This window comes from Wyeomyia smithii, chromosome 2, assembly GCF_029784165.1.
Source record: "Wyeomyia smithii strain HCP4-BCI-WySm-NY-G18 chromosome 2, ASM2978416v1, whole genome shotgun sequence".
Taxonomy (NCBI): Eukaryota; Metazoa; Arthropoda; class Insecta; order Diptera; family Culicidae; genus Wyeomyia; species Wyeomyia smithii.
In genome coordinates, this window is record NC_073695.1 from 213,155,049 (window position 1) to 213,180,353 (window position 25,305).

A 25,305-nucleotide genomic window follows, 5' to 3' on the forward strand; every position below is an offset into this window, starting at 1 on the left:
GTTATTATTTACCGTGCAGCACGTGCTGCCAGTTTCTCGACTATTCGAGCTACATGAAACAAAAAACAGAAAAACAGCGAAAGTTGTCCCACAGTCGCCCTATGAATAAATGAATCATTGCAATTTTTAAAGTAAATATCTTCCGCGCATAAATTGCGCTGTCCGCGCTAATCGAAGCACTTTCTAATGTTGTACCGGGCGGAGGTATGTCTCAAATGCCAACTGGAGAAACTGACTGGTTGATCCGTTGATTGCTTGAGATGAAACTGTCATTGCGACCTGTTATCGAAAGCCGCTCGGCGATTGATTTGCCAGTGACAGGTTGCGGCAGTGTTGCACGCTAGCAAGCGAGCGAAATGGAAACTGGATTGACAACACACACAAAAAATAAACGTGTGATGTAATGGTTTCTTTCAAGTAAATCGATTCACTGCAGACACGTAACGAAAGCGACAATATCAAACTTTGTTGCTAGCGTGACGGTTTGCAGATCTAGAGTGATGCGGGGCAAAAGTGCGCGCTTAACTGGTTTCGCAGCATAAATTTCAGAAAAATTTGCCTTGCTTGAGCCAAATTCTCTAGTATGCCTGATTAACAGACAATTCCGTATTAAACAGATTTTCTGTTTTTAATAAAGTTAGAAAAACTTTTTTCTAATATCGTCAGTTGAATTCAATACTGGCAGAACTCAAAATTTTGCAGTTTTGAGTTTTTGATGGCAAACGATGCCAAATAATATGAAGTTTCATCTCACAAAGATCCGTTTCAAAATTCACAATGATTCCAGAAAAATAAGTAGGTGTGCCTTTATTGCACAAATCTAAAATATTCCTAAAAAGACAGAAAAATGAGTTTACAATTCTTATAACTTGCCTATTACATACATGCACATGATAGACCCAAACAAGTTCTATAAAAATGGGAAGTCTTTAAATTGGAATTTTCCACGAAAATAAAAAAGAAATTTTTGACACAAATTTTCAAACACGTTTCTCTCGAAACTATAAATTTTGAGTTGTGCCAGTATTGAATTCAACTGACGATATGGAGTATGAAGCCGGCACACATAGTTTTATTTTGGTGATGTACTTCATTTGGGAAAGTTTCTATGTATTTTATTGCACTTGTTTGAAAATGGACGGTTTTGTGATTAATTGACCTAGAAGTTTTACGATGAATTGATTTTTTAAGACAAAAGTTGCTAGACTTTATCGAAGATGTGAATTTTTTTCATATTCAAAGAAATACAAATCAGAGTATCTAGCGTATGGAAAAACCTGGAATTATCAAGGAATTTTATTTTATCTGGAAAAACCTAGAACTGTCCAGGAACATTGTTGTCCAAAAAGTAGTGTCTTCGATTTAAATTGTCACGCGTCAAACGTTGGGAATGGAATGAATTGCACTCGCGACCAGCTTTTGCTCGGGCCGGTGCGGTTATCTTTCATGCTTAAGCAGCGCATGGTCGCACCGACGTTTTATTGTGCCGTTTGTATGTTTACCTGTGTTCTATAAACAACGGAAATATAAATGGTGCAAGAAGCCTATTACAAAACAATGTATAATACTTATGATTCTGGGTGAAAAAATAATTATTTAGGATTTTTTAACCCTCTGGAAAAATCAAGGAGTTTGTATTTTCAAGTTGACTTAACACCATGCAAATCGTTATTTTCACTTTTTCCAAGATTTTTTGCATATTTTTTATATTCTACAATGTTATGAGCCATACATAAATACATAGTTTTGCTGAACATTTCCACTCTCTATAGTTCAAAATAAAACAAGTACACAAACCATTATCGGTCGAAGCTTAATTGAAGTTTACATTACTCATTTGTATGCGATAAATATATACATTTTTTGATATTCTGAAATCACCTCTATTCTACTTCCAAAAGACTTTAAAATTATTTATTTACATTCGATTGTTTCAGTGTATAAATGCTTTCGAATGGAAATTGGTACTTTCATAATTATTTTACATTTTCAAAAAATACAGGTTTACAATCTTTAGTGGAAATATGTTCACACAAAAATTACAGGGTAGGAAAATGTAAAAGAAATCATAGGGAAAAGTTGTAACGAAAAATGTGAATTTTTGGTCTAAGTTTAACTGATGACTGCTTTGAATATCGATTAAAGCACTCTTCTACAGTGCTTTAAGTAGTAGTCTAAGTACGCGGATTAGCGATTTAAATGAAATTGTTTATTATATTTTTAAATAAAGCGAGTTGGAATAAAGACTAACTGAGCTTTTCTCTTCCTCCTCTGCGTCTATGGGCAGAATCAACTTCTTGAAAACCCTATACACGGATGTTAGTGAAGCTTTTGACAGAGTAAATATTCCTATGCTAATTTTTAAACCCAAAAAGCTAGGATTTGAGTTTGAACTACTTAAATGGATTGAGTCTTATTTGACAAGGAGGACACAAACAATTAGGGTTAAGAGACACCTTCTTGTACCTGTAAAAGTGACATCGGGAGTTCCACAAGGCTCCCATTCAGGTCCTTAGCTTTTTGTTTTATTTTTTAATAATATTATGCTTGTATTTAAATGTCTCAAATTATTGATATATGCCGATGACTTAAAGCTATACAGAAAATAAGAGCCAAAGTAGATATTCAACAATTTCAACAACAATTTCCATTCTATATTTGGTGTAATAAATATATGTGTTAATAGTATGATGAGTCTTCTCAATAAATATTGTGAAGTTATTGATTTACCGATGTAACGATGTGTTCTTAGAAATAAGTTAAACGCTCGAAATACTTATATCATAACTATTTTTTCAATGTAAGTAGCAGGTTTGAGATGTAGTCCACAATGATTGACGCAAACACACTTTTCATTATAACTTTTTCCCATGATCTTTTACGTTTTTCTATCCACCTACAAAATTGAACGATGTTCATGAGTTCATATTTTTGCTGAAAACTGTAAAACGCTGTCTTCAGAATAAACCATCTGTTTTGAAAAAGTAAGAATTATCATAAAAACATATTTTTTTAGTTAAAATATCGAAACAACTCTGGTAAACAAAGGATTTCATATTTTTTGGAAGAAGAATAAACGTGGCTTCAAAATACCAAATATTTATCTGTGTTTTATTTGGGCACGTGGTTATTTAAAGCTTAATTACCCGTTTAAAAATCGATAATGGTAAAATAACTTCTGACGTAGAACTACGTCTTCCAGGAAGTTCGATTACAAAAGGACGTAAAATAAAAATTGGAAAATCGAAAAACAGGGAATAGTACAGTTTCAAATGCTTTCGATTATTTTTCAATAAATTTCCTGCGTTCTTGCGGCATTCGATTGAAAATCGTTTACTAGTGGATGACCCCTAGGACAGTCTCGACAGCATCAGCGATAGGCGCATTGGCCAGCACTTCCTTCACTGAAAAGCTGCCGTATTTTGGCAACACACAAACATGAATGTTGGGAATCAAAATCTGTCGACCGTCAAATTTTCAATCTGGAACAGCTCTCCAATGTGTTATCAGAGCATCGAGATGCGATCAGCATCATATCCGATATTCAATTGAACAACAAATTGTCCTTTTGAGGACAAATTAATCGTTTTGTGCCTGACGGGGTACCTGGGTACCTTTTTAGGTTTCATAAGACGAAATTTCATGGTTCACCACAATCAAAAGTTATAAAATTCAGTGGAAAAGAACCCATTCTACATCTCAAAGCTCGTTAAAAGGCAACTTTTGATAACATTAATTTTTATATGGTACCAAGAAGGGGTCAACAGGGGAGAGTTGATTTTTTGACCCTTTGAATGCCCGATGGGGTATCCGGTCCGGGTAGCTGTATTTCTTGTAACTTTGACAATTTTCACCCGATTTGTTCCGAAACTGAAGAATTTCAAGAATATTTGATCAGAATCTTACAACTATTGATCCAAAGTTCATAAATACGCAGGCCTTTTTAATGGTTTTGAGTGTTATGTTAATATGCCCTCAAAATGCTCTTTCCGGAACAGATTCCAATGGGGCGGAACAGATTCCACAGTGGCCATAGAAACAATTAAATAATACAACGTCACATGATATCAAGAGACCGTGAAACGACCCCCGACGCCATTTTGGATTCCAAAATGGCGACTTCCGGTATTTGGAAGGGAACCGGGAAGAGAATTTTCGGAATCGGGATGATGCCCAGGAACCGGAAATCAATTCCAGACGCCATTTTTAAATTAGAGATGGCGACAGCCGGTTTCCGGTCAATAGCTAAAATGGACCAAAAACTACCTCATATGAGTAGTTTCAGAATCGGGACGATGTCCGGATACCTGAGAACGACCACAGAGGCCATTTTCAATTCTAAAATGGCGACTTCCGGTTCCTGAAAGAGAACCAAAGTTGGCCGAACTATCGAATAGTGGTGTTTACGGAATCGCCCTTATGCCGGAAATCAACTCTAGACGCTATCTTGAAATTTGAGATGGTGACTTCCGGTTTCTAGAAAATAACTAAAATTGACGAAAAACTAGCTCATAAGAATACTTTTGGAATCGGGACGATGTCCAGAGACCTGTAAATGAATTCTGGATTCTAAAATGGCGATTTCCGGTATCTGGGAAAGAACCAAAATTGACCGAATACTATCGAATATGGATATTACCGGATTCAGGATGATGCCCAGAGACCGGAAATCAACTGCCATTTGGAAATTCGAGATGGTGACTTCCGGTTTTAGGAATCTTCTGAATCTTTTAGTACAAAGACTAATAAAATAGGATGAAAGTTGTCAAAGTTACAAGAGTTTCATTTGTAGTAACCCGTCGGGCATGTGAGGGTGATTTTTTTGTCGAGCACATAACGGTTGAATACTTAACTTGAACATTTAATATTTTCTCATTCATTAATTACATTTCTTTCATAGTTTTACGACGGCAGTGGAAGCGGCAACGGCAGACCTACCGTGTCGGCTTCCGGCTCAAATCATTTTATTATCAAATGATGGTATGGACGATCCCTCTCGGAACTCTACCTGCCGTCTGAACAACCTTATGTAGTTCTATGTCATCTTTGCGGTCGTGGCTTTGCATACAACCCTCCTGTTATTTTTATTTTGAACTCAATGATAAACTAGTATTACGCCGGGTACCATTTCTAGCGAACAAAATGATAAATTCGTGTGAGCATACTGTACTCACTCTATCGTAGGTCAACTATCATGTTTTCTCGATATCAATGAGTGATGCGAGCGCGAGGTATAAAACAGACCGTAAACCTCTCAGCGCAGTGCACTTTTCAATGTACACCGTATTATCATGTATTTACGCACAGAGCGTGTACGGGTGTAGTCAGCTAATTTGGTCTGCAAATCGATGTGTTAGTGTTGAATCCGTGCACTCCCGTCAGTGGACTTCATGAGAATGAGGGCAAACACTGGGAGCGTTGAAGTTCGACAACGTTGTACACTCTCAATAAGCCTCTTGTTGCTTCATTTAAGAAGAATGTGAGAAACTGAGCAAAGGCATGGAAGGTACCCCGACGAGTGGTAGCAGCCATGAAATGAACACTACCTTGTCGTGGTTAAATGTGCAGCCTTAGGTAGAGCTGTACTTTTAACCATTGCAAGGCTGAGCGCTTCGCAACGCTATTCGCGTTTACTATGTCATCGGCCTAAAAGCGTTAAGAATTTATTAGAATAAATCAGGTATTCGAGGACGATGGTTTCATAAATAAATTTGATTCTTCATATGAGACAGTTAATGACAGATTTTTACTATGTTAAAAATGCAGTTATTAGTTCTAAGAAGTGAGTTCAGCTGTCTGTTTTAATGAATTAAAGTTTTGATCTGTGCGAACTTTTGCCCCGCACTACTCTATATACCACCACATACTAGTGGTTCTATTTGATCTCTAGGAACAGTGAGAGGAACAATAAAACAGTCGTCGTATATCCAAACCACAAAAGGATGACTTGTAAGGCTGCTAAGAATGTCTGAACAGCAGAAGGTCAAATTCCAACTTGGTCTTGTATTTTTTTGGGCACACCAACAACCGACAGCTTCGTCAGCCCCCAAACAAAACCTCTCTCTTTTCAGCAAAAATCTCGGTCTATACCATGAGTCATACTCCGGCTCTAGCTAGCTAGCAATCAAGCACAAAAAGCTTCGCCGTTGGTGCTGTTGTCTATAGGCAGCCGCCACTCGACAGGCGACGGCCATGCAAGTTGCCAAGTGCGCACCCACCCAACCGTTACGGTCTGCTCCGTCATATTGCGTATACCTACCGGTTAAACACAAACACAGCCAATGCAAAGCGAAATAAAAAAAAAACTAAACTTGTTTTTCCTCACCTCGTCTTACTTTCCCAAACTGCAGCGCTCAAAACCTGCTCAGCAAAACCTGTGTGCAGTTGCTCAATTTGTAGAAAGGCTCTCCCACCGGTGGAACTCATTCTCTCGTGCTGCACGAGTCTCTCGCCCTCAAGTGTGGATGCCGTTTTTGGATGCTGCTGTAGCATACCGTCAGGCGAATGCTGTCAGTGGGCGAATCAACTCGAATAGTGTTACTCGACTGAGTATCGAATAGTGCCACAACGAAAAATGCTGTCAGTTCAAGCCACACACAACGCAAAAATTTTACGATTACTACCTGCTGGTTGTTTACCGAACGGATGTGCAACATTACTTTTTTTAAACAAAACCCGTTGGATACTTTTTACCGGCAAATTATTGCTTGAATTCGACCAAAACCTGACAATGGAACATCAGCTTCTTGGTCCTAGGAATCGCTTTCGCACTCGCAAATCGAGACGCGAGTTAACGCTTTCAATTGAACCTAATTGAATTACAATGGCAAACAACCAGTCTTCATTCGGGGTGATACGCTGCGCCGGCGGTATACACAAGGAGACATACTTTCCCAATTGGCAACACCTTACCGGACACGTTCGGTACCGTGTTGCATGCACCCAATCTTCCACCCCATGCTGTAGGGACGGGGATTGGTCAGTTGATTTTGCAGAATAAGTATGACATTGCACACAGCAAATGCAATCAAGAGGCGCGTGTGCGCCAATAGAGAAACTGCCTGTCGTCAGTATAATAACGGTTCATTTCGCGGTTCGACTTTGTGTGACACTATTTCCTTCATTCAACCTCACACCGTTCCGTGCATCACAATTAGTATAACCGATGCTGACAAAATGATACTGGTTGTGCTGCTGCCTGTAAGAGCTGCAATTTTCCAGATGACCGTCAGTGATTGCTCCAAAATATTTACCCAGCATTTGCATTTCGTTAGATTACGGCAGTTGCTGTTTATGTACGTTGTGGAGTTAACTGGATTTTTAATCGGATGAGTTGATGATAATCAGAATGATCTTTTCACCGTGAACGGATATAAGTTCGATTGTTGTTATTTTGATTTTCAGTATGGCGCAAGTCGCATGTTCGTACCCATCCTAAACACGTGTCGTCTGACTGTCAGCTTGTACATTGATCGTAAATCATTTCCCTGAAAACATTGCAATCCAGTAAGATCAGAACAAATCCGTTATCAGTAAAACTTTACAACTCACCGAACGTGTAGAGCACAAATGCTCCTGTTTTGACCCTCTGTAGATATTTTATCAATTAACTTTTCTGGTATTTTATTGTACTGTCCAGTTTTTCGATTCACGAAATACACAAATATTTCATAAAATTGTACAAAAAATTTACATCTACATTGACACTTACCCTACCCTACATTGACACTTACCCAAAGCCAAGGGTAAATCTTGTAAGAAGCTGTAAATCTCCACGGACGGACGATTTGAGCTCATTTTAATCTCCTCCGAAGGTGGACAGCAACACGGCAGCAGCAGCAGGTTGAAATATGAAATCTTATCGTGTGTGTGTTTTCTGCCTCTGACGTATGGTAAACATTAGATACCATGATTCGAATTAACAAGAAGCATGGCCTTCGAAAAGTGTGTTATTTTTGGAAACACTAACACTAAGCTATATTTGCTCAGCGAAAATTGTGATTTCAAAATTCTCAGAATCCCGAAAGAAATGTTTGGGAAGATTTGGTCTTTCCAAGAGCTTCTTTAACTGAGTCATAACAAAACATAAAAAAGGTGAAATTATACGATGAAGTGAAACTCGGAAGAAAACTGATCATTATTGTGATTTTGAATATTTCCATATTATTCTGATTTCACAATTAATGCTAGTGTTATTCTTCTACTGATAAGATGAAAAAATGATGTTGATAGAAGATTTTCCTTAAATTTACAAAACTGGACATGAATTGAGAGAAAATAAAAATTTTAATCTGTGTTCAAAGTTCCAAGTGGATCATTTAAAAAGACAGAGAATATCATTGAAATTCGAAAATACGCGGCTATTAGTAATTATTTCCTAGTGTTCCAATGATTATCGCCTGAAATCTTTTAGGAGACTACTTTCCTAACTATAAATTATCTCACGTTTCGAGGTAAATGTTAAAATTTTAAATTTGTTATACTATTATTTAGCTGAAGTGAAAACGCTCCTTACCCAAGTAGCGACTCCATCAATTTTTTAAAATTCTAAGCTTTGTAAGTTTTTTTTCTAATTTTTATTTCTAAATCTTACATATGATTCGGCTGAATCCCCCCAACCCCTGCTTAAACATTCGTAAGCAATGTTGGTCCACTCCGGATTCGTGACTTTAATTCTACGTCTTCATCATAGCTTCCGAATTGACAGAAGGTAACGTTCCTTAAAGACAATTAAAGTTATAAAAAATTTAGCTTTTCCTAACTCAGCATTTCATTCTCTCGGTCTCTTGTTGCCAACTTATTATCGCATAGCGGTGACATGCAGCAAAACAGCTTTAATCTAAAAATGATACAAATTAGTCACTTTAACCGATAAGGTTCATATAAGCTGCTCAAATTGCAGCCTAGATCAATAAATAAATTTTTTTTAGTATCTTGACCATGCTCCCGATAATCAGAATAATCGCATCTGCACCGTCTTTCACTTCGGTAGCTCGTTGATAAGCGGAAGTTGCCGACTTAAGGCAATAATGCCATATCTTTCGAAAGCCCGTCTGTAAACCTTGGTTTGAGGGTAAGGAGCGCACTCTTGTTTTAATTGGTGTGTATCGCAGTCAAGGTGAGCACGCAACCTTTTCCGGAAACCGATTGCTACCTATGCATATACTGTCATGAGACTTGATCTATCGTTTGTTCTATTGTTATCTGCCCCGCTCGCACTAATTGACTTGGTCCGTAGGGGTCACATTGCGTTATGCTCCGAAGCTTGCTGTCAGTCGAAATGTCACCATTTCGGTCCAAGTCCGCTAAATCACGCAACCTACTTCCGATAGGCTACTTCTTCGAACTAACGTTATGTACAAGACTTTATCAACGTTATTCACGTGTCAAGTAATTAAGTCTTGCGATATTTCTACCAGAACTGGCAGCCAATCAGTAACGGCAACAGAAATGGCAACCTGACTTATTCCTCTCAGCGTTCATTCGAAATTATTTCAGTGCAAAATCGACAAACATTACGAAAGAATGGCCCCCGCAACGGATGCACGAGGGAAGTTTATTTTTTGTCGACCAAACCGACATCGGTCGTAGCTGTTGGTCATAAATTAGCAGGAGTCCGTTCTGTCGTGTTACGTTGTTTTTTCTTCGGTTCATTACCGATTATAAACAAGTTGATTTTCTGTTGTATTTTTTTTTTTTTTGTTATTCTTTTAATCTGGATTAAAGTTCAAAGTATCTATCAGATACTTGAAGATCTATCAGAGCGTTCCGCTTTAACTTTGCTGATTAATGACATCAGTGTTTCTCTAAATCAATCATTTCTCTTTCTTTACCCCTGAACATTGATATGCATACGTTGGTAGCTAGCTTCGTTCTGCCCACCACAGCGTATTACGAACGCTAATATTGACACTGTTATTATATACATCTACTCTTTTGAAGTAAACTTTGTTTGACTGATGTCATCCGTCACTAACGTTATCAATACCGTACATGTCGTCTCCGTTTCATGCGGGGTCCTTTTATGTCATTATGCTGCAGACAAGCTCTATCGGGGACTACCGAACGGAACGGAAATGTTCTATCACCAGGCGAAATCTCACCTATCAATTCAATAAACAAGTTAGTTCGAAACTCTGTGTTCCCCACTAGGAGAATCAAACGAACCGCAGCATTTTTTTCCTGCCTCGATACAACCCGACAGTAGGGGTAAGCGGGGTAAGACCGCCCCCTTGAGCAATTCTGTTTATAGAAAAAAAAGTTGCGGCTGCAATTTCATTTTTTCTTCGCTAAGAGGTTCTTCTATTCAATACCCGCATTTAAAAAATAAGAACTGAAATATTTTTGTTTATTTTCCAGATTTTTTTTAAATTTTTAAAATTCATTGAAAATGTGCAGATCTTTTCATGCGGGGTAAGCCCGCCCACCAGCGGGGTAAGATCGCCCACCATTTTTTGAGGATAAACAATATTTTTAGGGCCGAATCGGTTGATTTTATCGGTATAGTGTCTCTGACAAAGTTGTAGATGGTATTTTTTTTTTCTTTTTAAATAAAATATACACTGTGAAAAATCTGAAAAAAAAATTTTTTTTCCAAGTTTTAACTTATTTTGTTTTCTGATTATTCAAGTTCAAATCAATGTTTAGGTAGCTCTTTTGGTTTTCAAAATAAATAGATTTTTCAGAATTGGGGTTTTTCAAGATATTGAATTCATAATATACCTATCTTTAAGCTAAAAATTAAAACTCATTAAACCTGTCTGTATGATTCTTTTAAAGACTTATTATGTATAGAAAAATATTAATAATTATTATTTCTTTTATTTATATTTTCAATTTTCTATGCTCTTTTTTTTTTTGAAGAACAAAATTACCAACGACTCTATACACCAAACAAACCGTCCAAAAAAAATTTCTTCACAAAATTTGAGCTATTAATATTTCTATAACTCCATGATCCAACAACACAACCGTCAAATTTTAGCTTACCTTTTGTAGATTTTACGGGCAAAAACATGTTTCGATATTTCCGAAAGAAGATAAATTCAGGCAAGCGATTAAACGTATTTTCACGAACAAAACAATTGATTTTTAGACTGAAAAACCTTAAGTCCCGTTGCCGCAAAACAATAGCGCATTGACTGGTTGCCAGCTGAAAGGTTGCTTCTATTTATTTCTGCGACCGTTCGCGCACTATCAAAACAGAAAAACGTGCAAAATGTTATGTAATTATACTGTAATAGACACGTTAAAGAAATTTTTCAATTATTTTATAACTTGGTAGTAAAACTACGGTGGGCGGTCTTACCCCGCAGGGCGGTCTTACCCTGTTTACCCCTAGTTTAAATTCTGTTTGCATAAATATTCCCGCTAGACGCGTTGCTAAGTTGCTGCAGCAATGCACATGCCGGTAGGAGAACCAACACCACGAAGTGTCGCTGCATCGCAGTGCCGTGCCAACCTCATCATTAACCTAATGAACGCAACTGACCGCACTGGTTGGTCACCGCTTTGGTTGACGACATCTCGTACGGAATTGACATTTCTATGTGAGATCCATAGTGTGGGCAACGGAACAAAAAAAAAACACGAGGAGTATTTCCGAGAGCTCTAAGTGACCGAGGACACTCGTTGGGGACGATTTCCATTCAATTTCGTTTTAGTCAATTTAGTAGGTGTACATGTTTCAATTCCAACCAATTTACGGCATGTTACTGCTGCCGTCTGTGTGTATTGAAAATGAGACGCCTATTGACTAAGAAGACGCAAAAGAGGGTATGGAGGTACGGGAGGGAGATTGTTCACTCAACGAAGACTAAATTAGCATACAGTTTGTTAGTTTTACCAGTCGGATAAAAAGCTTTTGTTCGATTTTAAAAACCGTGTAGAGAGTAGGTGAGAATACTGAGCGGAATAAAAGCAGCAATTTTCACTCACGGTTGAGCGAATCCAACAGCCAGCTGTGCGAGAGCTAGAATGTTAATGTTTCATACTAGGCTGTTACGGCTCGCAACAACATCAGCATTTGGATATATTCTACCTATATCAGAGAAGTTTCATTAGAAAGTCGTTCGTTCGAATGTCTCTCGCCCTCACGGGCTCTCTCACTATATACGTGAGCGTAAGACATTGGTGTATGTTCATATGGGACACGATTCGTTCTTGCCTTACTGTTTGATGTACTATTCCGAACAATGAGCGTGAAGCGTTGTGCCCGATTAGCGATGGCCTATGAAAAACTTTGGGAATTGAAAGCAATTTATATTTAGTATGTAAATATTCTCACAAGCATAATAGTTTCATAGATATCATTCGCAATAGTAATCGTTAGAATGAGCTAGTTAAGAGCGGTGCACGAAAAATCTTTAGATGTTGTGCCTCCGGAAAACCAATCGAAACTGCAGACAACCTACGGAGTGCCTCATTCCCTAGGTTAATTACTGATAATTTAGGAACAAACAATCGGAATATATATAGTTTGCTTGTCTTTCAGTCACGCGCACGACAAACGAAAGTTACTCAAATTGCCTTTTTCCCAAACAAACTTTGAAGCTGAGGTACACTAAAGTTTGTTATTTTTTTGTGGGTAGCAACGCCAACACTCCTGTTCTGATTACAAGTTACCTTTGCTTTTAGTCCTCCACTCACCTCCTCTCGACCGGTATGAAGCCAGTCGTAAGGAAATCAAAGCTAACTGCGTCTTAACTAATATTCGGCACACGTGTTTAATTAGCACATGGCTATAGGTTCTAATGCAGGTGCATCGGCAAAAACCGCCAAAAACGTAATAAAGGGCGGAAGGCAATTTTAAGATGTAAGGAAGACATAGTATCGAAGATATCAAGCATGTAAATGAAATCTAAAGTTAGCCAAACCACTGTCGGTTGATTATGAACGTTACTTTATAGTTCCATATCCAAAAAGTTCTGTAATGTCATGGCATCTCCCAGATGGTCTCGAGGTACGATGCTGGACTAACAAGCCAGTCGTCATAGGTTCGAGTCTCGGCTCGGGAGAGACTGTTAGTGTCAGTAGGATCGTAGCGCCTAGCCCCGCAATTGTCCTGTACACTAAACAGTCGGCTGCGGAGTCTGTGTATAAATGAACAGAAGGTCATATTCCGAATCGGAATGTAGTTTATTGAGGATAGACTATGAGTCAAGGAAATAATGGGGATTATAAACTATTTTGCTCGAGAAAATAAGCAGTTTGGATTTTTTAAAGTGTGTAGCAATTTTAATATGCATCAAAATTGTAATTTTTCAATAGTACAGTTATTCGATAATAGAAAGTTGTTTATTTATTAAATAACAGGAGAGTTGTGTGCAAAGCCACGACCGCAAGGTTGAAGTAGAATACTTTTCCGAGAAAGATAACCCGGCTGCTTGCGTGTCAGTCATTTTTTCTAGTAAATAAACGTTGACCAATCAGATCAATCGAATTTCGCGCTTCAACAAGGATTGACCATTTTCAATAATATAGTAAGTTGCTTGTCATGGTTGGGACAATTTTTATATTTTGAGATGAAATTTTTTTGGATGTCGTGCTCATAACTGAAGAAAAAGATAATTCAGTACGTTCTGAGACACGGAGATAAAGTAAAATTTATAACCTTTACAAATTTAAAAATGTGAATTAACTATAGAAAATATTAACTCTTCAATCAAGTTTTTATTTCATCCTGAAAAGGACAATTTGTTGTTCATTTTAGTATCGGATAAGATGCCGATCACATCTTTGCGTTATCACTTACAGTGTGAATAAAATATTCCTTGTGATAAAATGAACAGTAAAAAGCTGATTTAGCACTCAAAACTAGACTGCTCACGTGTTGTCAAAATGAGTCAACTTTTCATTGAATGCATTTACTAGTGCCCACTATCGAACAAAGACTGCATTTCACTAAAGTGCCTCACTGCATCAGCCGCTATCGATGCTGAGATCCGCTGCAACTTTCCGCCATCGCTGGTATCCACTGCACTGCTAGTGCTGCTGCTAAGGGAGGACGACTGCTCTGCCGTGAGATGACATTGTGACGTAGATCCAAGTGATCAGTTTTTCAGTGCGGCCCAAAAACGAAAGAATTCTTCGTCACTTTTGTATGGAAATGTGTGCCAACGTCACTTTGTTTTTTTGATTTTATGCAACGTACAAATAAGTAACAACGAAAAGGAAGATACCAAAAGATAGGTCTTCGAATAATGAACAAATTGGTATCAAAAACTCATATTCGAGAAAGTGGCACTTACGTCACTTTGTCATCTCACGGCAGTGCTGTTGTCGCTGTCTAGAACTATTATGAGCGGCTTCGGCTAAAAGAAAGGCTCTTATATAGGCCAAATAGCATGTTTTAAATTGCAAGGTATATGATTCTGTCGACCGTGCTTGGGAAGCAATCATATAACGACCAATCAGACGTCAAATTTTTCATTTTGACAAGGCTTGACTATTTTCAATGGTACAACAGTGTGAATAATAAAATTACAATTATCTTCTTTTGGGAAGATTTTGGGGAGATCTTAAAAGATTTTCCAATCTATTGCTGCAAGAACGAAGGAAATCCATCGAATAATAACCGATTTATTAGCATTTGAAATTGGACATATTTTTCACTTTTTTCGGTTTTAGATTTTCGTTTCACATCCCTATGTAGCTGAACTTCCTGAGAGAAGTATTCTACTTCAAAAAAATCAATTATGACCAAAGACATTCATAACGAACATTAATAAAAAATTTAACAAAACCGGCTGTAACTCGCCAAAGCCATTTTATGCAAAACATCATATGGAGTTTCAAGTTTAGCTTATGGCGCGTGACAAGCCGCACTTGAAATCTATCCAACTTTCTCCCTATTACTCAAAGCTCTAACAAAATTAACAAAAATGTTCTCAAGATGTTGTACTTAAAGATAAAGCAATGTATTTTTTTCGATATTTTTAAAAATAGAAAAGACATTCAACTTACACAAGACACACGTGCTGCACATATTGTACCCCAAATTAATTCTTTAAGTATACTACGACGTTCAAGATGTACGGAGAAAGGGATAATTATTTTGCTGATACGTAAAAATTTTAGCTGTTTCAAAAAAACTTAGAGTATAAGATAAACCCATTCCCGACGGGTGACATTCAAACTTTGATTCAAGTTCAACAATTATACTTATTAATTTTTACGATGAAATTATTCAGTAAGGTACAGATTGATCTTTAATATGCAATACAGTTTGTGTTAATTGTGTGTAGTTGATGAGTAATAAGAGTTTGAAGGCTCATTTCAAGATGGCTTGACAAAGTTTTTTTTTTTTAATTCTTTTAGCACCAATATTTAGTGGTTAATTTGTGGTTTCGAAATCCAATTTGTGGTAATTTGGGGTTTAGTAATTTCTGAGAAATTTCCAGAAAACTGAGTCAAGCCATCTCTGAAAATGATTTCGCTTCAAATGAATCGGACAACGATGATATATACATCAATCGAAAGCTCTTAATTTGTGGTTCACGAAAATGTTGTTTTTGTAGGCATAGTTCATATTAAAATAATTAAAAAACCATTACTTAAATTTTTGAACATTGTTTACCTCTTGTTGTCTACACCGACCGTACGCGGCGCTGGTAGACCATCAAGATGATTTTTTCTCAGAGGGAGAGATATGCGGTGAGCCAAACGAACCGTCAAAATTGGAGCCAAACGCACAAGAAAGGTAATACCACATTGAGAGGTAATGCAATCAGGTCCAAAAAAGAACGTGTTCATTTCTATACGATTTTTTGTTCTATTGCCAATGAATGAGTGATTTTTACCCGGAGTTCAACAAACCTTGTGTATAGGTAACAAAATAAGTTAAGGTGTATGAAATTAAACATAAGCATAAAATATATCACCTTAACAGTTTTTGCGAAGCACTTCACTATTCTTAAGGACTTTCACCGTCGCCACCGATTATACAAGTCGAATGTTAGTCAACACTGCGCTTTGAGAAGAGATCTGGCACCTCTGACATATGAAACCCAGTTGCCGAATTGGCGATTTTTTTCACCGCGAATCTCTTCCTCTGAGTATTTCTAGGTGAAACAGTATGTAAACAGCAGGGATACTATATGTGCAGATTTGCTACGAAATGCAAATGTTGATCAATTAGCAGATATTTGTAATTGACAAGCCTCCGTGTGTTTTACGTAAATTTCCTCAAAATAAGTGAAGTTTTACGTAGACATGCGAGCGTAATTTTCTCGATCTTCGGTCGAATCATTTCCGGAAATGTAGTTTTGCCGTTTACCGATTGTTTGAAAAAAAAAAACCTAAATTAATACACCTAGGGGTGTGATCTGGTCTTTCTCATACAAAATCTATTATTTGTTAAAAACTATTAGCACATACGTTTTAACTCTTGGAATAATTTACAGCCTGATAATAATAAAGAACAATTTTTTGTTTCGATAAATATAATAATATTTTGGTAACCAACTACGCAACTGTATTCGACTGTTGGGTATTTTAGAAACCGGAATGATGCCTGAAGATCGGGAATGGGCCTTAGAACTGTAGGGAACGGTTGAAACGCATGGTAAATGCCCAAAGGTGTGAGTCCTGACTAGAATTAAAATTCGATATTTTCTCGTCTCAGGAATATGTTACTACAACTACCCCCTGAATAATAAAACAAAAAAGCTTTCAACGGCAGCGACAACTGTATGTCGTATACAGTAAGGTCGCTTTTTACGCGGTTTTTTTTTTATCACGCGGGTTGCTTTCCTCCATTACTCAAAAACGGTACAAGATATCGACCTCATTTCAATCACTTTTTCCATTTTAGGCCACGAGTGATCATATATCAGTTTTTAAAAAAAATCACAATTTTTGGTGTAAATACTCAAAATTTAAAATATTGAATTTTGGTCTCTAGATTGGCCACTATCATATTCAAACGAGGTTTCAAAGTTTTAGGACGGTTTTCTTTGTTATATTTGCAACTCAAAAAAGTCGTTTTTTACGCGGACCCATACAAATTTGGAACGCATCCCCCGCGTAAAAAACGACCTTAGTGTATATGAACGACTGTCGATATGTTCTAGATAACCCACTAGCACTAACATCGGCAGGTGCCAGTACTATGCTCATCCAACGCCGCGTACGGTCGGTGTAGACAACAAGAGGTAAACAATGTTCAAAAATTTAAGTAATAGTTTTTTAATTATTTTAATATGAACTATGCCTACAAAAACAGCATTTTCGTGAACCACAAATTAAGAGCTTTCGATTGATGTATATATCATCGTTGTCCGATTCATTTGAAGCGAAATCATTTTCAGAGATGGCTTGACTCAGTTTTCTGGAAATTTCTCAGAAATTACTAAACCCCAAATTACCACAAATTGGATTTCGAAACCACAAATTAACCACTAAATATTGGTGCTAAAAGAATTAAAAAAAAAAACTTTGTCAAGCCATCTTTAAATGAGCAGTTTGAAGTTCATTTTTTGAGGTAAAAACTGATTTCTCTCCGCCGGGATCGGGTAAAGCTATTGGTCATTATTTTTAAACATTATGTAAAATCTGATCAACTGATTTGATTTAAGATATTTTGATATATCGACATAAAATTTTCAAAGTTTTAAAAATTAAACATAGCTTTATCTACTATCCTGCAAATGCGCTACAGTAAGCCAACTTTTTTTTTATTTTTTATCAAATAATATTTGTTTGCTTATGTAGAAGAAGACGAAAACAAAGAAGTAGATAAAGGTGGGGGTGATGGGATGAGGATTGTTATGTTGTTATGCAACACTAGAAAAGGTTTCTGTGATGGAACGCAGATGACAGTTGTTTCATGCGCGTCATTCATTATGTGTGAAGTCATATCGGAGTTTTAGAAAGGGATTTGAACTACCCATCAATGATTAGAAGAGGACAGTACTTCGTTATTCCAATAACAAATTGCAGAGACAAGCTTTTGCATGTGTGAATATTTTTTTTTTGAGCAATCCAGTATTTTTTCATGAGCGATGGTTTTTGTAAATTGTTTTTTTTTTCAATCACATTCATTTTTAGTTATTTTGTAAGTTTACTTTGAATATAACATATGTAACATCAAACAATTGAGAAAATCAACTATTATTCAAGTTATGAAATTTAGTTATGAAATTTAGATATTGGAGAAAACAGCTGTGCAGAGGATCCGTATAAGAAGCGAGATGCAGATTCGTTTTCGAGTAAGCAATCAATCCACGATCTACTGAACGAAGGATTTATCGCAGTTTAGATAATTAATTAAGTTTTTAAACTAGCACTGACCATCTGCATCGAATTGTCGATAGTGTCATAGTTACATCTTGAACTTCAACTCGATATTTCGAAAAAATAATTTATCATTTTAGATTAAATACCAAGTTTCAATAGTCCAAAATGCATTTGAAAGTGGCAAGCCACTACGGGCCAACTAGTTGAAAATATTAACTGATCGATTTACTTTCATAAATCCGGTCATTTAAAAAAACAGGGTACTAAAAAATAATCTCGTGATCTACGTGAGTTTCCTTGATGAAAGGTTTTTTTAAATCTCGGAACTAAATACAACAGCTGTTCAGACTAGTTAAAAACACTCTGATTGAACGTTTGAACAACCCTGAACTGTCACCTGAGGAGTACCTTATTTACTAAGGGGCCATCCACATACCACGTGGACAGATTTTTAAACGATTTAACCCCCCCGTGGACAACTGCTCATATAAATTCAAAAAATTTTGTATGGAGCGTGGACATTTCACATATTCCTTCGAATCCACGACCACCCGCTTATCAAAAAGAACTCTGTAACCTTTTGGCTACGAAGCTCCCCTAAAAAATTGTGTTCATTTGCATAGAACCCCTCCCTTCCAGAGCAGGGAGGGGTGTCGTACCACTATAGAACCATGTCCTGCTCCCGAAAACTTCTGCGTGTCAAATTTGGTTTCATTTGCTCGATTCGTTCTGGAGGTATCCAGAAATATTGTGTTCAATTTATATGGGACTTCTCCCTTCGTTTATTTTTTTATTAACAGACTATGGGATATTTTCCGTACTTTTCAAATTTTCGAGTCTCAATTTGCGCATCGTTGCTCAAAGGGCTAAATACCCCCCAAATCCGTGAAACGGGAAAAATATAACGACATAGTATGACGTACCAATCCTATTTTTTCTTGAAAGGTCTATCAATTACCTGCCAACTTGCTGTTTCTGGAATACAGCAAAAAATGGCTAAATTCCACTCAGTATGGATATTTAGAAAAAAAACTGGTATAGGACCGTCCACATTCCCCGTGGACAGAAAAATCGTCCAGAAAAGCCTTATATGAAAAAAAAAATCTATCAAAATTCAGTCTAAAAAGCTGCGAAACGCACCAGGTCAGAAAAGGGAAAAGAAGAAATTGATCCTAAATTTTGCTATAAATGGTTTCAAACTAAAAACAAACTATAAAATGTTGATGTCATATTGGTTTTTGCAAAAAATTCAATAACTACTCTTCAAGCAAAGAATTCCAAATACTGGAAACGCCTTTATAGTTCAAAAAAAAAAAACCAAAAGAAATATAATCCCAAGTTATGCTTCTGAACACGAGAAAAACAACACAACAGACTCCGAAACCCACCTCAACATGACTTCTAGCAAAGCAAAATTGGAGGCCAAACAGAAAATAGCCACAACTTAGCTCAACAAAAATCAATTTCTAATGAAATTGTAAACCAGTCGAGGAAATCAAGTAAAAGATCAAAAACAAAAAGGACAGCTTCTATAAAAGCTGGAAAGATAGAACTTTTCCACAAGATTTCAAAAATAACAAATGCACCAAATTCAAGTAAAAATGTATGAAAACGCTCCTAGAAGCAAACTAACTGAAATTATTTTAAATAGAGAGTTGAAACAAATATTGCTTCAATTTCAATTTGACAGATTCTCAGGAAAATTTTGAAAACTTAGTTCTGATGCTACTATCACATATTTATTGCAAGTGAAAACGTCTCTTAAAGGTTAGAAAAAAGGATATACAAAAGTTTATACTGGAAAACATCCCTCAAATCCAGAAGGAGTCGAAAAGAAATAATCTTGAATATTACCAAAGGGAAACACGGCTTTTCAATCTTAACGGTAGATCAAAACGCTACTATGTTTTATGTCCGACGTTTCGGCCTTTGGACTTGGGCTTCCTCAGGGGATATAAAGTTGTACCGTTTTTCGTTCAACGTACAGAGCTTTACGATAGGTTGTCATAGTTATCAATAGGCTTTCCTTCAAAGCACATCAAAAAGCACGATGGTGGATTCATTTCGTTCTGTCGAGCTTTTTATCACACCTCTGATGACACCAAGATGGACTCTAACTTCTAGTGTTTTTCCCTGAGAAAGACAAAGTCCAAAGGCCGAAACGTCGGATATAAAACATAGAAGCGTTTTGATTGATCGTTGAGACTGAAAAAGCCGAATTTCCCGTGGGACTAGAATGGGACTTTTAGTGACAAAAAATAGTTTAAGGTAAAAAAAAAACAAAAAATTCTAAAAACTCATTGAAGGCTAAAAAAATAAAAAATAAAAATAAATTATAAATTTTCCTTGAACCGGTTCAAACCTTTTCTAAACAAAAAAAAAGTTCTAAATTCACCACCAAAGCAGAAATTGATTCCAAATTTAGTTAAAACTATTGCTAAAGATGGATGAGACTAATGACAAAACTAAATCTAAATTTAGCCCACAGCTCAGTTGAAAGTGCCTCGAAGAGCTTAAAAAAAGTAAATTCAATTTGTCCCAAAAAAAACTTCAAAACACCTCAGCTAACAAGAGCAAACATAAAAGTCTCATTCAACCTGAACTTCTTGAAAGTTTCTCAACATGTATGTTGAGCACATGTCTGAAGAATCTTTTTTAAAAAAAAACGAAGAGGCCAAAAATAACATGATTCCAAATTTATCTCAAATATTACTGACGACTCTAAAAAAATATTTGCACAATTTTTGTCATTGGCAAACGTATTTTTTGGCAGATTTCCATTTTTTTGAAAAAAAAAATCATGTCCATGTTTACATTATTATTACCCTTTCATCCCCCTACCTATGTTTACATTATTATTACCCTTTCATCCCCCTACCGTGGACAAGCGTGAACATTTGCGTAATCCCAACTCCCCCATGAGTTGTCCAGTCAACTCGAGATTTCATTTTGAAATCCTAAATTACGATGGTTTTTGGAAACATCCTAGATTTGCCAATTATAATCCAATAAAGGAAATTTCACTCGAAACATTATAAGAATATTGAATTATGAGAATTATAAGAATATGAATGTTGTTTGGAGTAATGATGAAATATTTGAAATTTGACATAATATTTGTGGAGTGAGTTGTACTAAAGAGGCAGTGAAAATAATTGAATTTTAATTTAGAATACTTCAATTCCGGGCAACGCCGGAAACGATCAACTAATAATCACTGAAATTCGTTTAAGTGGCTGCGGAGTTCTTTACAATTTTCGTGAATATTTTCTATCATTTTTATATTTTGGAATTACCGTTACAAAAAAAAATCAACGATTGAGAACTGATCAATTGAATAAATAGGAGGATTGTTTACTATCAAATTTTAAAGTAAAAATCAAATTCTTTGTTTGAAAAATCAATGGAAGAAATCTTCTTTAATGAATCCTTCGATTGAAGCACCGCATCCCACGCAAGCTCTGCCACCGCACCGCTGTGGACTACATTTGCCGCAGCACAGCTCACCTCTACACGGGCGGGTAAATCAACCCGAGCTCTGGCTGCAGAGAATGAAAGAGAAACGGGTTTCCGTCGAGCTTTAGGCGCAGCACATCAGACGGAAAATGTATGACCCTCGTCGTTTGAATGAGCAAATGTATGTGGTACCTCCGTGTGAATGACTGCGAGTCGAGTTCTACTCGAAACGCATACGTTAATAACAGCAACAGCAGCAACAATAACAACCAACAGCAACACCACCATCAACAGTGACATCATCAACCGAAACACCGAGAGCGAGAGTGAGTTGCGCTGACTGTTTGGCATGCGCGCTGCCTACGGGTGTGGGCTGTGGAAAGGAAGTGAACGACGACGTGGGAAGAGCGAGTAGCAGCAACGGTGAGCTGGTCACAGCAGGCAGGCCAGGCCCAAAACAGCAACAATACAACGCACACGGCATTCTGCCCTCGGTAGGCCTCCGGAGCGGGCGCGCGCGCACTCGTACACGTCAAGTTGCTACAATCTCAGCCACAACTTAGGACGACGCGTTTGGAACGGTTGACGGTATTCGACCATTGTGGCACGAATCCAGCATCTCCAAGAAAAGAAAAAAAAACTAAATACCGTCGTCGCAGTCGTGTATGCGATTCGAGCCGATCCGGTTGCTGTCGGGAGCGTGGAACGTCCGTCGCGAACTACCAGCAGGTTTCCAGGTGACGCGAGCGACCAATTCTAGAACGCAACGAAGATTACACAATCGAGTTTTGTTTTTTGTCTAACGGTGTCAATTCTAAATCTACCAAATTTTAACAGTAGTTATTCAGTGAGTGAGGAAGATCAATAGTCACGCGAATTCCGCAGGCCTTATCTGTGATCCAGCCTAGCTAGGAAGTTCTTTTGAATCCGTATTGTGTTTGCTTCTGAAAGCGAGCTGATTGTTATTAATATATGCTATCAACAGTTTAACTCAGTGTAGTAAAAATATCCAAACAAGAGATACTGCGCGACACAGTCTATTTTTGGTGTGGTTCGTTGTTCCAAAGTGAAGACTTGTGGCTCCAGTCGTATTTATTACCTTGATCCGCAATCAAAGACGATCTCCCGTCGTCGATGTAGTAGTATCGAAGAAAAGTGTGATCTGCCGTGAGTGTAAATAGTGTGTTTTACAATCACTTTTGAATCTCTACAATCAACGAAAACAGCGATGGTGGTCATGGTAAAGCAGCAAACAGCAAGTGCATTTGTCTACTAAAGGTGCTATCGTGTCGTACTTGTTGTCGGAGTGCAACGTTTGCGGAATCAAGGAGTGCTTATTCTGCTGCACACGTGTGCGTGTGTTTCGTCTTGCAATGTTAATTAAAACAAATGAAGGTTGAATCAGTAAATATTTAAATTAGTGCTATCAGCCTAAAGGCGGTGATTCCAGCAGCAGCAGGAAATGAATATCGATTGTGAGCAACTGTTTCTTCGTGTTTTTTTATACCTGATTCTCTGAAAACTGTATGAGCATCACCCCTTGTCGGAATTGTAGCACAAATAGTGCAATCTTTTCACGTGTGCAACAAAACAGACGACGATGAAACAAGACGAAGACCGCATTCCAGCGCGTGACAGCTGGCCCTTTTCGGTTGACCCAAAGTAATAATTTGACCGAACGAAATTTAACAGAAACAAACCGGTTGTGGCGTCCGGAGAAAAATTGCACTACATCGAACACCGATGATATCAGAAACTTGAAACTACCATTATCCAATCTTTTCTTTTAACGTTGATTTTCGGACAGTGGAGAAAAAAGGCGATCTCCTTGTATGAAACATAATCATATTCCAGCGACAAATAAATTTAAAAAAAAAACAACCTACTGCAGCAAATTTATAAACTAACTAACCTTGGCGCATGAGATTGCCAATAAAAAAACAGAAAAAAAAACTCGATGAATTATGCAAACACGAATCGATAGCTCCGCATATGTTTGTGTATTTCACTTCTCGGCTCCGATCTTTTGTAGTTGACCCATTTGGATCGAAGCCATTCCCCAGCCAGGTTGAAACAGTCTCAGTTCACCGCGCCAATTTTTGGGCATTTATTGCTGTCATATTCTTTTTTTTTTCTCTCACTGTTCTTTCCCACCCGACGAGGGTGGAGATAATAATGATGGCGACTTGCTCCGACCGTTTTGGGAGTATGGAAATTTTATTTCGACTCTTTTGCTTCCTACTGGTGCCAAGTCGATCGAGATGATTCAAGAGTCTGGTACCAGTGAAGGTGGCAACTCAACTCATTCAACCGAACTCATCGAGTCATTATTTGATGAATAACGTATTTGCCAGCCATTGGGGAATACCACAAGTTTGTGTTGCTTAAGCTACTGCTATAGTGACCGGTTCAGTTCCGAAATGAACCAATGATAAAGTTCCAAACGAGAGTTAGTAAATGTCGAAATGCACCAGAACAATCTTGAACAAATTTTGCCCCAAAATATTATTATTTCTTCAAAATCAAAAATTGTCAGTTTGCTCTCTTAGCGGTTAATTTTATAAAAAGAGCTTTTCGTACTCGAAATACGAAAACATAAAATTTGGCACAAAATTTCCACCAAAAATCTACGGGAAATTACTTTTAAATTTATTCATTTTGTTTTATCCTTTTTTTAGTTTTTGTAGATTTTTTCATCGTGAGTCAAAAAATTCTGAAGAACCCGACATTAGCGCATTAGCGCATCGTTTACCAAAACGAACCCTGCTGTATACCTTCCCCTTTATCCAACATCCCAGTGATTTCTCGTGGAAGTGCAGAGGTGTTCTCGGCTTCCAATAAAGCGAGTATCACGTCAACATATTCCTATACAAACTCCTTCTTTGACCTGCATTCGGATGCGGCCGGCGCTGGTATTGCCTAATATAAAGATTTAGGTCACCTGTTTTTACACATTGAGGATGCATGTTGGTCCCAAACATCATCTGTTGGTTCTTTGTGTAATTACAGCTAATCTGGCAATAACGGAGTAGCAACCGCGGGCGGTCAATCATGCTCATGCTCATGCTCATTTTTTCATCGTGAGTCAAAAAAGTGTGTTAACTGTTTTTCACTATCATCTCTTTTTTTTTTCATCATCATATCCCGATCCGGAATGCTCCGTTCCGTTTCGAAATAGTATTGACCTGCAGAACAAGCTTTGCAGACTCTACTCGTTTCGAAGTCGTCCACTAATTCTAAACAAACACGATCGTAAACATTCCCGAAGCGTTAAATTTAAAAATTTAAGAGTATCATCTTTAACCTACAAACAGTTAAACTATTCGCCCCGAAATTAACTTCCAGGATTATTCCTCTACATATTCCACACTACAAATGAATGCTATCTATTTTCGTCTGATGACTCTAATCTAGCAGCCGACAGCGAGTCGCTCAAAGAGAAGATGCTGTACTAATCAAATTTGTAATGATCCTCTCTTAGCACAAACGCAACAGTCAACCTCCCGTAGCTCGTTAGTATCATTACGAAGCTCACCACTTCACGCAATAGATAGTCTGCCGGCTCGCTTCAACATCGGATGAACTCGACTTCTCTGTACCTGCCATTCATCC

General features: G+C 37.4%; 1 protein-coding gene across 31 annotated transcripts in view; it reads left to right on the forward strand.

Annotated features, from left to right (window-relative positions):
• The window catches only part of LOC129721038 (serine/threonine-protein kinase MARK2-like), a 221,366-nt gene that overhangs the window by 89,559 nt on the left and 106,502 nt on the right, over positions 1-25,305 (forward strand). For 28 of the 31 annotated variants that reach the window (XM_055673088.1, XM_055673089.1, XM_055673093.1 and 25 more), the window contains exon 1: positions 22,116-23,168. The exons of the other annotated variants lie outside the window; for them this stretch is intronic. The gene's annotated coding sequence lies outside the window, so the exon portion shown is untranslated. Of the gene's footprint in view, positions 1-22,115; positions 23,169-25,305 lie in introns of those variants that run through there. 31 annotated transcript variants of the gene reach the window in all.